Source organism: Nicotiana attenuata, chromosome 7, assembly GCF_001879085.1.
Source record: "Nicotiana attenuata strain UT chromosome 7, NIATTr2, whole genome shotgun sequence".
Classification (NCBI taxonomy): Eukaryota; Viridiplantae; Streptophyta; class Magnoliopsida; order Solanales; family Solanaceae; genus Nicotiana; species Nicotiana attenuata.
In genome coordinates this window covers 108,376,003-108,389,661 of record NC_031995.1, presented here as the reverse complement: position 1 = coordinate 108,389,661, position 13,659 = coordinate 108,376,003, and the positions used below count along the sequence as shown (strand labels likewise).

The following is a 13,659-nucleotide window of genomic DNA, read 5'->3' as shown; positions in this document are numbered from 1 at the left end:
TTAGCCATACAAAACCTTACATTAAAAAATGAAGCTCTACTAGCTAGCTTGGCATGGCGCCTCTTCCAAAACCCCAACTCTTTATGGGCATCCACCCTTATACACAAATACAAAAGCGGCAATGTAAAAACCTCATCTTCACACACTTGGAAGAACGTTATTCTAGGATGGCAAAAATGCCAAGCGGGCCTTCAATGGCAACTAGGATCACACTCAAAACTCAACTTTTGGTTAGAACCGTGGATTGCACCAAATACTACACTTAGATCACTTATAACCGGGCCTATACCTCACACTCACATAAACAGAAGTATTACCTCCTATAGGGAGGATGATACTTGGAGCTGGAACCAGATTCCTTTTAATGTCACTAACGATTTAAAAACGATTATTAATAGAGTTAATGTACCCATTTACACGACCAAAACAGATAAACTATCTTGGAGTCTTAGTCCAAATGGTAACTTTATTGTAAAATCAATGTACTCTCATTTGCTAAAAGAAACGTTAAATACAAAAGAGGCACATAATCATTACCTATGGTTATGGAAAATTCAAATACACCCCAAACTCAAAACATTCCTTTGGCTCATTATGCATAATATACTACCAACAAAATTCTATCTCCATCATATAGGCATCACACCCAACGACATATGCCAGCTTTGCCATACGGATAAGGAGACCATTAACCGTGTCTTCCTCCATTGTAAGCATGTAGCTCACATTTGGAAAGCATTAGGACTCACACGGTTTATAAATCAACTAAATCAATGCACTAAACCCTACCAGTGGGTGATCAATATTATGCACACAAAATACAGCACTATGCCTCATCTAATCAATAGGAAAACTTTCTTAGCATACACTTTGTGGGACATCTGGCTATATCGCAACCATAATAACTTCAACAACAATAAAAAAACACTTAACATTTACCCACATCGCTCAACATGCTCTAGAATACACCTACCTCACTGCTAGATATACAAAGCCCAAATTACTCCACCCAATTAAATGGATTCCTCCTAAACCAAACTACTACCAATTAAACACGGATGGGGCTGTAATAACACTAACCCATAAAGCAGGTATAGACGGAGTCATACGAGACTCCCATGGTAATTGGATCGTAGGGTTTGCAGGTAATTTCAACCATGCAAACATACTGCAAACAGAACTGCAAGCTCTTTTCCAGGGACTTGAACTAGCAAAAGCATATCGTTTGACTCCACTGGAAATTAACATCAATGCAACAGAGGTAATCACGATGTTACAACAAGATCCCCCACTTTATACTAATTTGATTCATGATTGCAGGCACCTCCTGGACCAGCTGCTTAATCCTACTATCACGCATATCTATAGAGAGGAGAACAAAGTGGCTGATGGGTTAGCAAAAGCTGGATGCAACATGGATTCAACGAGCACTCCCACAATTTTTGGAAAGCCACCACATTTTGTAAACATCTTTTTGCAAAGGGATCAAGCAGGAGATACTCGCCTAAGGAGGACAATGCAGACACAACACCTACAATGGGACAAACAACAACAATTACAACCTCATTCTAGGACACAAGTACTGGATAGTAGTAATAGTTCTAGAGGCAACAATTCCTATTTTGATATTTCACTTTTAAACTCTAACATAGATGCAACAACATCACCCCCTCTGTAGTTTATTTATATTTAATGCAATTATCTTTCCAACCAAAAAAAAAGTAATCTAATTGAAAACTTTTAGCTGAATAACCCATACCAAACTCAATACACTACAGGCCTTAAGCAGATGAAAATTAAACTGAAAAAAAAACTCCACTATTATTGAGCACTAGAGCTTTAAGCTTAAAGTGCACTTATCTTAAAAAATCTATCTACAAGTTAACAACATAAAAACTTCAGCAAGATATAGAATCCTTCTCAACTGATTATTATCAATAACCTAAAGTAGAAGTGATAAGGATGCAAGCTTTGAATACTAACACTAAATTACGGGTTCCTACTTAGGCATAAACAGAATCTTAATATAGTAAGTATTCAAGCAATATAAACAACAACCCAAACATCATTTAAACATGCCATACACAAACACAATATACTAAAAGGACTTGAATCACTTCATTTCCATTCAATCTTGATCCAAAAAGTAGTACAACAGTTGAGGAAATACCTGGTCAACAGAAAGAAAATATTAGCAAGGGAGGGACTGAATTTCAGCAATAAACAACAATGCAACAGCAGCGAAACAACAGTAAATCCGTGTTAAAACAGCCCGAAAACTTAGAGAAGAAATCCAGAAACGAACTTTAAAGAAGACTTATACTTTTCTAAAAGTTTGCACTCTAAGATTCACTCCTAAAGCTCACCATTTCAGCTTACTTTCTTTAAGTCAAGTGCTGCTTTTTACTCCTAAAATTATGTTTTTTTTAGTATGTAAAAATATCTAGCAGATGTATGGTCCAGTCTCCCCTTAAAGTGAGGAAAGTGATGCCCTTAAGTAGGCAAAGAAAGCCACTTTTTGGACAGATTTTGGTTCACCAAAAGTCTGTCCAAAAGGACTAACTTTTGTGTGCTAAACACTGTTCAAAGGTTGTCCAAAAGGTGAAAGGACAGCCTAAAAATCTGCTATAGCAGAAACAAGGAGAAAAAAATATCATTTCAGCCACCCTACTAGTAAAAAGTAAGCTACTAGTACCCTATTTCATTATTTACCTTTTACCCTCCACAAACTAATAAACTAACTAACCAATTCAAACCAATGTAAAAACAGAAAATTCAGCATTTCAAAACTTCAAAAACTAATGCTAAAATAATTAATAAGAGGCAAAAAAAATCTGAAAAAATAATAAAACAGATCAACCATGAAAAAAGAATAGTATTTTTACCATTTTAAAATTCAAGTGGCCGGAAAATGGTGGCATGCCAAACGAGGGCGTTCGGGGAGGTCGACGGAATTTGACCGAACTTTTGGTCGCTGGATTTTTGGTGTAGAATTGACATCAATAGGTAGGTCTTGAGGAGCTCTATCCATTGATGTAGGTATTGTGGGGTGTTAGTGGCCGGAACTTTAAGAATTTGGGCAAAAAAGTTACGGCTTAAGTTTCCTAGTTCTAAAATTCAAGGAGTTTGAGGGTTTGGTTAAGGATTTGGTTTGGAGATATGTAAAGAGGAGGTTTTGGAGATTGTATGGTGCGATTTTGGGGTGATTTGGAGGTGGTCGGCCGCCGGTGGGCGATTTCCGACGGCGGTGGAGAGGCGGCGGTTATGGAGAAAGAGAGAGTGAAGAGAGAGGAAGGAGAAAATAATTATGGGGAAAATGGGACAAAATTTCAGCATTTCTATGTCTTAATACCTAGTTGGAAGATTGATTTTGGACCATTGGATGAGGGAGAGATGAATGGATGAGATTTAATCTTAATTCACTATGACATCTTATTATTCTAAAAAAAATCTTTAATTTTTCTAATAATCCAGATATAAAAAGCGGCTAGGTAAAAATATAAAAAGCATATAAGTATCAATTTGTTCAAAATTAATTAAAGCCAAGCTTATGTCAATAAAGCGACCGTGCTAGAACCACGGGATTCGGGGAATGCCTTACACCTTCTCCCGGTCAACAGAATTCCTTACCCGAACTTTGTGTTCGCAGACCGATAATAATAGAGTCAAACCTTCTTTTGACTAGGGATTCAAATAAAAAGGTAACTTGGAACACCCAAAAAATCAATTCCAACTGGCGACTCTGTAAACAAAATAATCCCTATTCAAGTTTGTCACTTTAATTGGAAAAACTCTTTAACCCACCCACAATCCACATCATATAAATCTTTTGGGGTAGGAAAGGGGTGTGACACTAACGTCCCTTTTGTCGGGGCCGCTACATCTTTAAATAGATGTAGGTGGTTCCATAGCAGTCAGTGTTGGTCGCAGCTAGCGGCATATCCTCTTTTCAGCCNAAGAGTTTTCGTGCAAAGATAGTGAATGCCATGACTAAGTTTTGCTCACCTATGACTCTAATGAAAGCATTTTTGAAAAAGGGGTGACCGAACCTTGCTTCCGAGGTTTCCTACATATCCTTGGCTGTAAAGGAATCAGGTCAGTGTAGTTCTGGAATAATTTGGTAGCTGGGACTACCCGACACTGGAGTTAAGACTGTTGTTGCTGCTGCTGTTGCTGTTACTCTTACTGTTACTGCTTCTTACATCAAAAGAAAAGAGAGAGAGAGCTATATATGTCTGCAAACTAAGAGTTACAAAATTCCTATCTATGTGTCTTCTGGATTCAAATCTTGATTCTTGACTTGCTTGTTTGTGTTGACCTTAGTTTGGATCTTGATGCTCTTTGAAGAAAAGATTATGACTCAATCTCGGTGCCTGCTTTTCTGATCTGAAATTGAGATGATGAATCTTCAGAAGCTGGGTTATTGACAGACTGTCAAAGTTAACTCCAACTAAACTGTGATCGAAAGACTTCTTTCTTCTGATCATAACTGAAATGGCAAGCTTTGATCTTCACGACCTATGCTCTACGGCGGGACCTGCAAAGCCATCAAAGACAAACAAACGACAAAATTTCTGCCCCAGTTTGGCACTGAGAAAATTTTGTGAGTTATTGGGTAAAGCTGCAGATCAGCTTATTTTATTTGAAAGATGCAAAAATGGTACGGAAGGCTCCGAATCAGATGTGCTTCTCTTAGGATTAGAACGGATAAAACATAGACTAGGAGGTGCATCTCCCATGGGTAGCACTGGAATGACTATGAAATTGAAGGACTCGAACTACGAATTGCATCTCCTAGGATTAATTATTCATATTAGGGAGAGCATCTATTATTAGAATGAACAGGGTTGACTCGAGCTAAGAAGTGCGCCTCCTACGAGTGAGGTTGAAAGACTTGGATTAGGAAGTGCGTCTCCTAGGAATAAAGGTATAGATTAGGAAGTGCATCTCCTATTGGAATGACTCAATCTAGGAAGTGCGTCTCCTACGAGTGGGGTTGAAGGACTAACTAGGAAGTGTGTCTCCTATGAGTGAGGTTGAGGGACTTGTACTAGGAAGTGCGTCTCCTTGGATTGATGGTTCAGACTAGGAAGTGTGTCTCCTATTGGAATGGCTTAAACTAGGGAGTGCGTCTCCTACGAATGAGGTTGAAAGGTTTGGACTAGGAAGTGAGTCTCTTATGAGTGAGGTTGAGGGACTTGTACTAAGAAGTGCGTCCCCTAGGATTGATGGTTCAGACTAGGAAGTGTGTCTCCTATTGGAATGGCTCAAACTAGGGAGTGCGTCTCCTACGAATGAGGTTAAAAGGTTTGGACTAGGAATTGCGTCTCCTAGGATTAATGGTTCATATTAGGAAGTGTGTCTCCTACTGGAATGGCTCAAACTAGGAATTGCATTACGAATGAGGTCAAAAGACTTGGACTAGGAAGTGCGTCTCCTAGCACTGGTGGTTCAGATTAGGAAGTGCGTCTCCTAATGGAATGATTCAAACTAGGAAGTGTGTCTCCTACGAGTTAGGTTGAAAGGCTTGGACTAGGAAGTACGTCTCCTAGGATTGATGGTTCAGATTAAGAAGTGTGTCTCCTAATGGAATGACTCAAACTAGGAAGTGTGTTTCCTACGAGTGAGGTTTAAGGGCTTCGACTAGGAAACGCGTCTCTTAGGATTGGTGGTTCAGATTAGGAAGTGCGTCTCCTATGAATAAGGTTGCTAGACTTGTACTAGGAAGTGCGTCTCCTAAGATTTGGTGGTTTAGATTAGGAAGTGCGTCTCCTTTTGGAATGACTCAAACTAGGAAGTGCGTCTCCTAGGATTGGTTGAAAGGTTTGGACTAGGAAGTGCGTCTCCTAGGATTAATGATTCATATTAGGAAGTGCGTCTCCTATTGGAATTGCTCAAACTAGGAAGTGCATCTCCTATTGAAAGGTTTGGACTAGGAAGTGCGTCTCCTAGGATTGATGGTTCAGATTAGGAAGTGCGTCTCCTATTAGAATGACTCAAACTAGGAAGTGCGTCTCCTAGGATTGGTAGTTCAGATTAGGAAGTGCGTCTCCTATTGGAATAACTCAAACTAGGAAGTGCATCTCCTAGGATTGGTTGAAAGGTTTGGACTAGGAAGTGCATCTCCTAGGATTGATTGTTCAGATTAGGAAGTGCATCTCCTAATAGAATGATTCAAACTAGGAAGTGCGTCTCCTACGAGTGAGGTTGAAGGGCTTGGACTAGGAAGTGCATCTCCTAATAGAATGACTCAAACTAGGAAGTGTGTCTCTTACAAGTGAGGTTTAAGGGCTTCGACTAGGAAACGTGTCTCTTAGGATTGGTGGTTCAGATTGGGAAGTGCGTCTCCTATGAATGAGGTTGCAAGACTTGTACTAGGAAGTGTGTCTCCTAAGATTTGGTGGTTTAGATTAGGAAGTGTGTCTCCTAATTGAATGACTCAAACTAGGAAGTGTGTCTCCTACGAGTAAGGTTTAAGGGCTTCGACTAGGAAATGTGTCTCCTAGGATTGGTGGTTAAAATTAGGAAGTGCGTCTCCTATGAATGAGGTTGCAAGACTTGTACTAGGAAGTGCGTCTCCTAAGATTTGGTGGTTTAGATTAGGAAGTGTGTCTCCTTTTGGAATGACTCAAACTAGGAAGTGCGTCTCCTAGGATTGGTTGAAAGGTTTGGACTAGGAAGTGCGTCTCCTAGGATTAATGGTTCATAGTTATGAAGTGCGTCTCCTATTGGAATGGCTCAAACTGGAATTGCGTCTCCTACGAATGAGGTCAAAAGATTTGGACTGGAAGTGCGTCTCCTAGGACTGGTGGTTCAGATTAGGAGGTGCATCTCCTAATGAAATGATTCAAACTAGGAAGTGCGTCTCCTACGAGTGAGGTTGAAGGGCTTGGACTAGGAAGTGCGTCTCCTAGGATTGATGGTTCAGATTAGGAAGTGCGTCTCCTAATGGAATGACTCAAACTAGGAAGTGTGTCTCCTACGAGTGAGGTTTAAGGGCTTCGACTAGGAAACGCGTCTCTTAGGATTGGTGGTTCAGATTAGGAAGTGCGTCTCCTTTGCAAGACTTGTACTAGGAAGTGCGTCTCCTAAGATTTGGTGGTTTAGATTAGGAAGTGCGTCTCCTAATGGAATGACTCAAACTAGGAAGTGTGTCTCCTACGAGTGAGGTTTAAGGGCTTCGACTAGGAAATGCGTCTCCTAGGATTGGTGGTTCAAATTAGGAAGTGTGTCTCCTATGAATGAGGTTGCAAGACTTGTACTAGGAAGTGCGTCTCCTAAGATTTGGTGGTTTAGATTAGGAAGTGCGTCTCCTTTTGGAATGACTCAAACTAGGAAGTGCGTCTCCTAGGATTGGTTGAAAGGTTTGGACTAGGAAGTGCGTCTCCTAGGATTAATGATTCATATTAGGAAGTGCGTCTCCTCTTGGAATAACTCAAACTAGGAAGTGCATCTCCTAGGATTGGTTGAAAGGTTTGGACTAGGAAGTGCGTTTCCTAGGATTAATGATTCATATTAGGAAGTGCGTCTCCTATTGGAATTGCTCGAACTAGGAAGTGCATCTCCTACGAATGAGTTTGAAAATTTTGGACTAGGAAGTGCATCTCCTAGGATTGATGGTTCAGATTAGGAAGTGCATCTCCTATTGGAATGACTCAAACTAGGAAGTGCGTCTCCTACGAGTGAGGTTGAAAGACTTGGAGGGAATGTAACCAGGGGATGGCGCCCTGTACCACTGAGAAAGAATGTAAGCAGGGGTTGGCGCCCTGTACCACTAAGAGGGAATATAACAAGGGTTGGCGCCCTGTATCAGTGAGAAGGATTGTAACCAGGGGTTGGCACCATGTATTACTAAGAGAGAATATGGCTAGGGATTGGCACCTTATATCGCTGAGTGAATGTAACCAATGGATGACGCCTTGTACTAAGAGAGAAAGTAACCAGGAGATAGGATACCTTGTATTAAAATGGAACCTCACTAAAGATTGTTGTACCTTATGACAGAAAATACAGCTAGGGATTGGTGTACCCTATACTAAACATGCGGCTAGGGAATGGTGTGCCCTATTTCAAAATGGAACATCAACTAAGGATTGATGTACCTTATGCTGGAAAATGCGGTGGTTGATTGTGATTATAGGCATATCTAGAAAGAAATAGCAGAGAGTTTGAAGAACTTACCTTTGGTGACAATTCGTCCTTTGAGAACTTCAATTCTACACTGCTTTGTTTCCTGCTTCAAACAAAGAAAGATTTGTGAGTTTAACAATGGTGGTCGGTTTTGAGGCCTTGAATGCCCTGAGCAGTTTGAATCTGCGGCCACCCTTTGTTAGAGAACTGATTTGCAAGTAATGGTAACAAACGGCTAGGAGGCTCTGTACCGTGTTCTAGAAACTTCGATTTTCTATTGTCGCCTCCGGCTGTTTCATAACCGGATGTCTAAGGTGTTGCTGAACCTTGTCTATAAAGCAAGTCTTCACTTTGGCAATTTTTTTCTTTAAAAATCAAACTTGATTATTTTTCACCCGATATCAGTTTGTGTCTATGGTGCTATCAGCTTTGCCCATGAAGCAAATGTTGCTTAGCGACCTTTTTTGATTTCTTTGAAACACTTTGTTCGGCTTATCAGAGGAGATCATTGATGGTTTCGTGCCTTTGTCAATGCCGTGTATGCCCCACATCCTTTATTTTGCACTTCGAGAAAACAGTGACCAATTTTGTGGCCCTTTCTTTATTGGCTTTTAAACAAATAGACCAGCAAACTTTTGGAACTTCCGTTGGCATGAACCCTTAGATCTCTTTTAGCTTCAACAAACTTATTGTTCATGTTGCTTCCTGGGTATGTCCTCTTCGATGTGCCAGGATAGAACTCACTTTGTATAATTGGAAAGCTGGTAACAGATGTTGAAATCATTTCTCGGTTGTTTTAACAAAGACTGGCTCAAAATAAAAATGCAAATGGACAAAATGACGCGATGTAAAAGTGAGAAGGAATAGTATTTAATTGAAAATGCCACTTTATGGGGAGAGAAAGAAAAAAGGGCTCCTTTGAATTTGGCAGCCAGCTTTAATGATCATGACATGCATTTTGGACTAAGCGGTCGAATCTATCTAACCAATCTATCCTTTCTTCTTGTTGTTCCTTTTCGTCTTTGAAGTTGGCCTCTTTGTACCAATCATTTGCATCAAATCACAGCTCACCTTCGACCAGTGGTGCCCTGAAAGGTTTTTACCAACCGGCCTCTCTCATTTATTTATCTCTACTTACCATTGCCTTATAGTGCCCAGGAGGGTTTTCACCAATAAGACTCTCTCATTTCCATTCATTATCTCTTCTTTGTTTTCGCCTTTTTGTGCGAGCAACTTGACATTGTTCTACGTTATGTGACAATTGTTGCTTACTGCGTGTTTTCCTTGACATTCTTAAGACTATTTGGAAGGTCTTTATTTGGAAGGCTTTTGGAGAGGGTTAGAAAGAAAGGGTCACATTAAGGCTCAAAATAGACTTAAGATGATAGGGTTGTATATTTACAACTCTTGGGATCGACTCTTCATAAAAACATAAAAAAGAATACTGCCCCAGTTTCAGATACTGGGGAATTTTTATTTTTGATTTGGTTAGACTGAACCCTAGTGTAGAGCTGCCTACGTATCTTTTAAAGGAATCAAGTCAAACGTAGTTCAAACCAACACGAAAGATTCCTTGGTTGTTTTTCTTTTCATTTTTCTTTCTTTCTTTTCTCTTTTCTTTTTCTTCTCTTCTTTTTTTAACAAATTTCCCCAACTCCTATTTTCTAGTGGCATGGATCTTCGATTTTTTTTACTCTATATTGATTCCAAAAGAGGGGGGGTCAAAGAAAAATAAAACAGGCTCAAAAGGAGTAACGAAGGGTATAAAGTATTTGGGTAGCAGAAAAAGGGGCCTCCCAGCCTCAAGAATGCCAAACATTCTATCTCTTCTCAGGTTCGACATTGATGGACATGACTCTCTTCTTGGTTTTGTCAATTGTATAGTTTCGTAGTCAATATCTTGTTCGCAACAAATGGCTTTTGACAATTTGGAGTCACCTTTTCTTGGTCCTTATCCTGATGTAGAAGGGTGCACTTCAGTACCAACTAATCATTTTAAATTCCCTGGAATGCACCTTCTTTGCGGATTTGGTTCATCTTCCCTGAAATGATCAGATTATGCATGCCATGGCAAAAACCTTTTCGCTGATTAGTCCAACCAAACTTCAAAACATTCAATTATCCTTAAACCAGTATTCATGACTGTTTTGGTTCCATGTGATCTTGACACAGGCTTATCATCAAAGTTTTTCAACCTCTTACTTGTCCTCCACGTGTTTTTTCCTCGATTCAATTCAAGATTGGACAAGCTTTCTAAAATCTAGCCGAAAACTCCGCATGTCATGTCATGTCACTAAAATTGGCATGAAAAGAATTATATATGCAAGAAGAACTAAACACAATGGATTAAAATGACACAGAGAAAAAAGTTGTATTTCATTGATTAAAGGATAGAGTGGCTTGATGACAGGACAAACAAACAACATCTGGATCACAACCTCGAAACAATCCGGATGATAGAAATTATAACAAAATAAGTTACCAAGACTCCTTCCCGGCAAGGAAGGGGGTGACTTTCCAATTATCAAGCTCAACAACTTAGCTACGAATTTGCACATCAGCATCAAACAAGATCGTCAACAATTTTGATTGCCTTGCATTCAGTGGACAGGTTCTTGACATTTTCCACCAAACCGTCCCCATATTCTTTATCATTGTAAATCATCCGAACAATGCGTGCTTGGTCATGACATTTAGGGGGCCATTATCTTGGACCACGATCATTTCTTCTTGAATCATCTTTTCTATTTTCTTTTTCAAAGTCCGACAACCCTCAATGCTATGTCCCTGGATATTAGAATGGTACATGCACCGTACAGCAGTTCAAAACCTTTTGCATATGGACCGGGAACATACCCTTGAAGCGGCTCAATCATGCCACAACGTTTCAACCTTTCAAACAAACTTGTGTAGGATTCTACAATTGGCGTGAAATTGTCCCTCCGCTTATGTTCCCTTTCATACTCTTGTTTTGGACGAGCGTTGTAGAATGATTGCGAGTTCTGATGTCGCGGATGAAGGTATGTTAGAGTTGGGGCCTGCATATGTTGGCAATTGGATGGTTTGGCAAAAGACTGAGCTGCATACTGTGGAGCAACTGAGTATCGTAGATCCGGGGGTTGAGATGCTCCTTTTTGGCCTCTTTTTGCCCGTAATGCCATCATGGCCTCCTCATCTTTCTTCTTTTGGTTAACACAACTATTCGGCTTGTTCTGGATTTCTTTGGTGGCTGATTTGAGAGCCGCTTGACTTATAATTCGGCTAGTATTGAGGCTGTTCTCGACCATTTCTCCTATTTTGATTGCATCAGAAAAAGGTCTGCCCATTGCAGCCATCATATTTTGAAAATAATCAGGATCCTGAGCCTCAAGGAAGACAGTGATTAACCCATGGTCATCCATGGGTGGTTTAACTCTGGATGTTTTCTCTCTCCACCTAACGGCATACTCCCTAAAGCTTTCAGTCGGCTTTTTCTTCATATTGGACAGGGAATTGCGATCTGGCGCAATATTAATGTTGTACTAAAATTATTTGATGAAAGTCTGGGCCATGTCGTCCCAAACATGCTAGTGAGAGATATCTTGGCCAATGAACCATTCAGAGGCTACCCTACCAGACTCTACCCAAAATAAGCCATCAGCAACTCTTCTTTTTCTCCTGCACCCCTCAGCTGGTTGCAGTACCTTTTCAAGTGGGTGATAGGCTCGCCGTGTCCATCATATTTCTAAAATTTTGGTGTCTTGAACCCTGGGGGTAAATGGATGTGAGGAAACATGCACAAATCACTGAATGAGACACTTTTGTGACCACCTAGTCCTTGTATGTTCTTTATGTTCTGCTCAAGACTTTTCATTTTCCTGACCATCTCATCTGGCTCTCCTGTCTTTACAGCCTTTTTATTTTCTGCAGGTAACTCGTACTGTGGGGTCTGATTGTGTGCAGCCGAACCCTTAAAAGCCATATCTGGAGAGTAGTATTGGTCATCGTAAGCATGAGATAGTGGCTCGATGTTTGGCCTCGTCATAGGATTTGGTGGGGGGATTTTATACACAGGCGGACTAGACACGACGAGAGGTGTGTTCTTAACCGGTGCGGCAGGAGGCTGCGCATTAGAGATACCAGGGACGGTATGGAAGCTGTAGTTTGAAACATACCCTGGTGGTAGAATGTGATCGCTCGTTGCAGGGAGCGGTGGTTGAGTAGCCTGGGGTATGGTAGAAGTTCCCTCAGAGGGACCCTGAGGCGGAGGCTGACCAGAGACCCAAGCCTGATACACATCACTTAGTTGATGTTTTAATCTTCTTACTTCCTCCGATTCTTGCTCAACCGATTGACCCAGAGGGTCGTCACTAACCAACTCAATTTCATCATTGTTAGCCATCGCTACCTTCCCCTCAGGTCTAGTCAAGTAATGATGTGTTGCCAGTTTCATCACAAACCAAACACCTTAAGCTTACTATATAAGAGGCAACAAACATGTTAGGGTTAAGCATTTTATAAATACGAATCACACGTAACTATGCTATGCTCCTAACATAACATGCTTTTGAAAGGCTTCATGTTTCATTCCGGCTTATAAGGTTGTTGCTTATTGACACTCTTATTTATTACTCTCTTCTTTTTTTCCTTTTTTTTGTTTTTTACACCTTGCCTTATTTTAGAGCCGTTGAAAAATATTTCGATCAAACCTTTTGGGGGTTGCCTACGTATCATGTCGCCGCATGAATCAGATCATTACGTAGTTCAAGGACATGACCTTTTTTTTAAATTAACAAAACAAAGTTTTCCTTTTTTTATGTATAAAAACCAACATTTTTTTGGGTTCATTTTCGAATTTTCCTAAAACTAAATCTTTTTCATTGATTTTTGATCTTTCTTTTGATACAAGACAAAGGAAAATTACATAAAGAAACAACCCAAAGAATGAATATTTAAACAAGACGAATATTTAAGGAAGTCTCAAAACACTAAAAGACTCTTACAAACTTGATGACTACAAATGAATAATCAAAGTGGACTGCCAACTAAAAGAAGACTCTGATCTCCGAAGGAGAATCCACCGGCATCATTGTAGTTAGGGTGCTTATTCCTGTGGCTGACCTCCCATATCATGGTATATGCGCCTTAAGTCTGTGGCAATGTGGCGTGCGAAGTTGGGCGCTACCATAGCAAATTGCTCTCGGGTCAAACCCTGACAAGTCACACACCCTTGAGCGGTATAAGTAGCCACCTCATAGACCCTCCTTCTAACATGCTCCTGGCTCTGACTTAAAAACTGAATCTGTCGCTCATGGTTATTGGCTATGTCTGATATATCCGCCTCGCGTTGTGACGCCAGATTCAGCTGGTTCTGGACCCTTGCTAGCTCATTCTCTAGTTGGTTCTTACTTGATTCTGTAGCCCTGGCCCGAACCCTTAGATCATGGATGATAAGGTTGTAATGCATTTCTTCGTGCTTTGGAATGGTCGCTTGTTGCTGAGTAGCGGCTTCTATTCTCGCTTGTTGAAGCTGTGCTTGAAGCGCTTGAA

The 13,659-nt window shown here is 40.5% G+C and overlaps 1 long non-coding RNA gene across 1 annotated transcript; it reads right to left on the bottom strand.

The window, feature by feature from the left end:
• LOC109230617 lies at positions 1,944 to 3,303 on the bottom strand. The gene is made up of 2 exons (XR_002068689.1): positions 2,886 to 3,303; positions 1,944 to 2,170 (listed from the first exon to the last, which is right to left on the bottom strand). It is a non-coding gene; the product is annotated as an uncharacterized LOC109230617 (long non-coding RNA).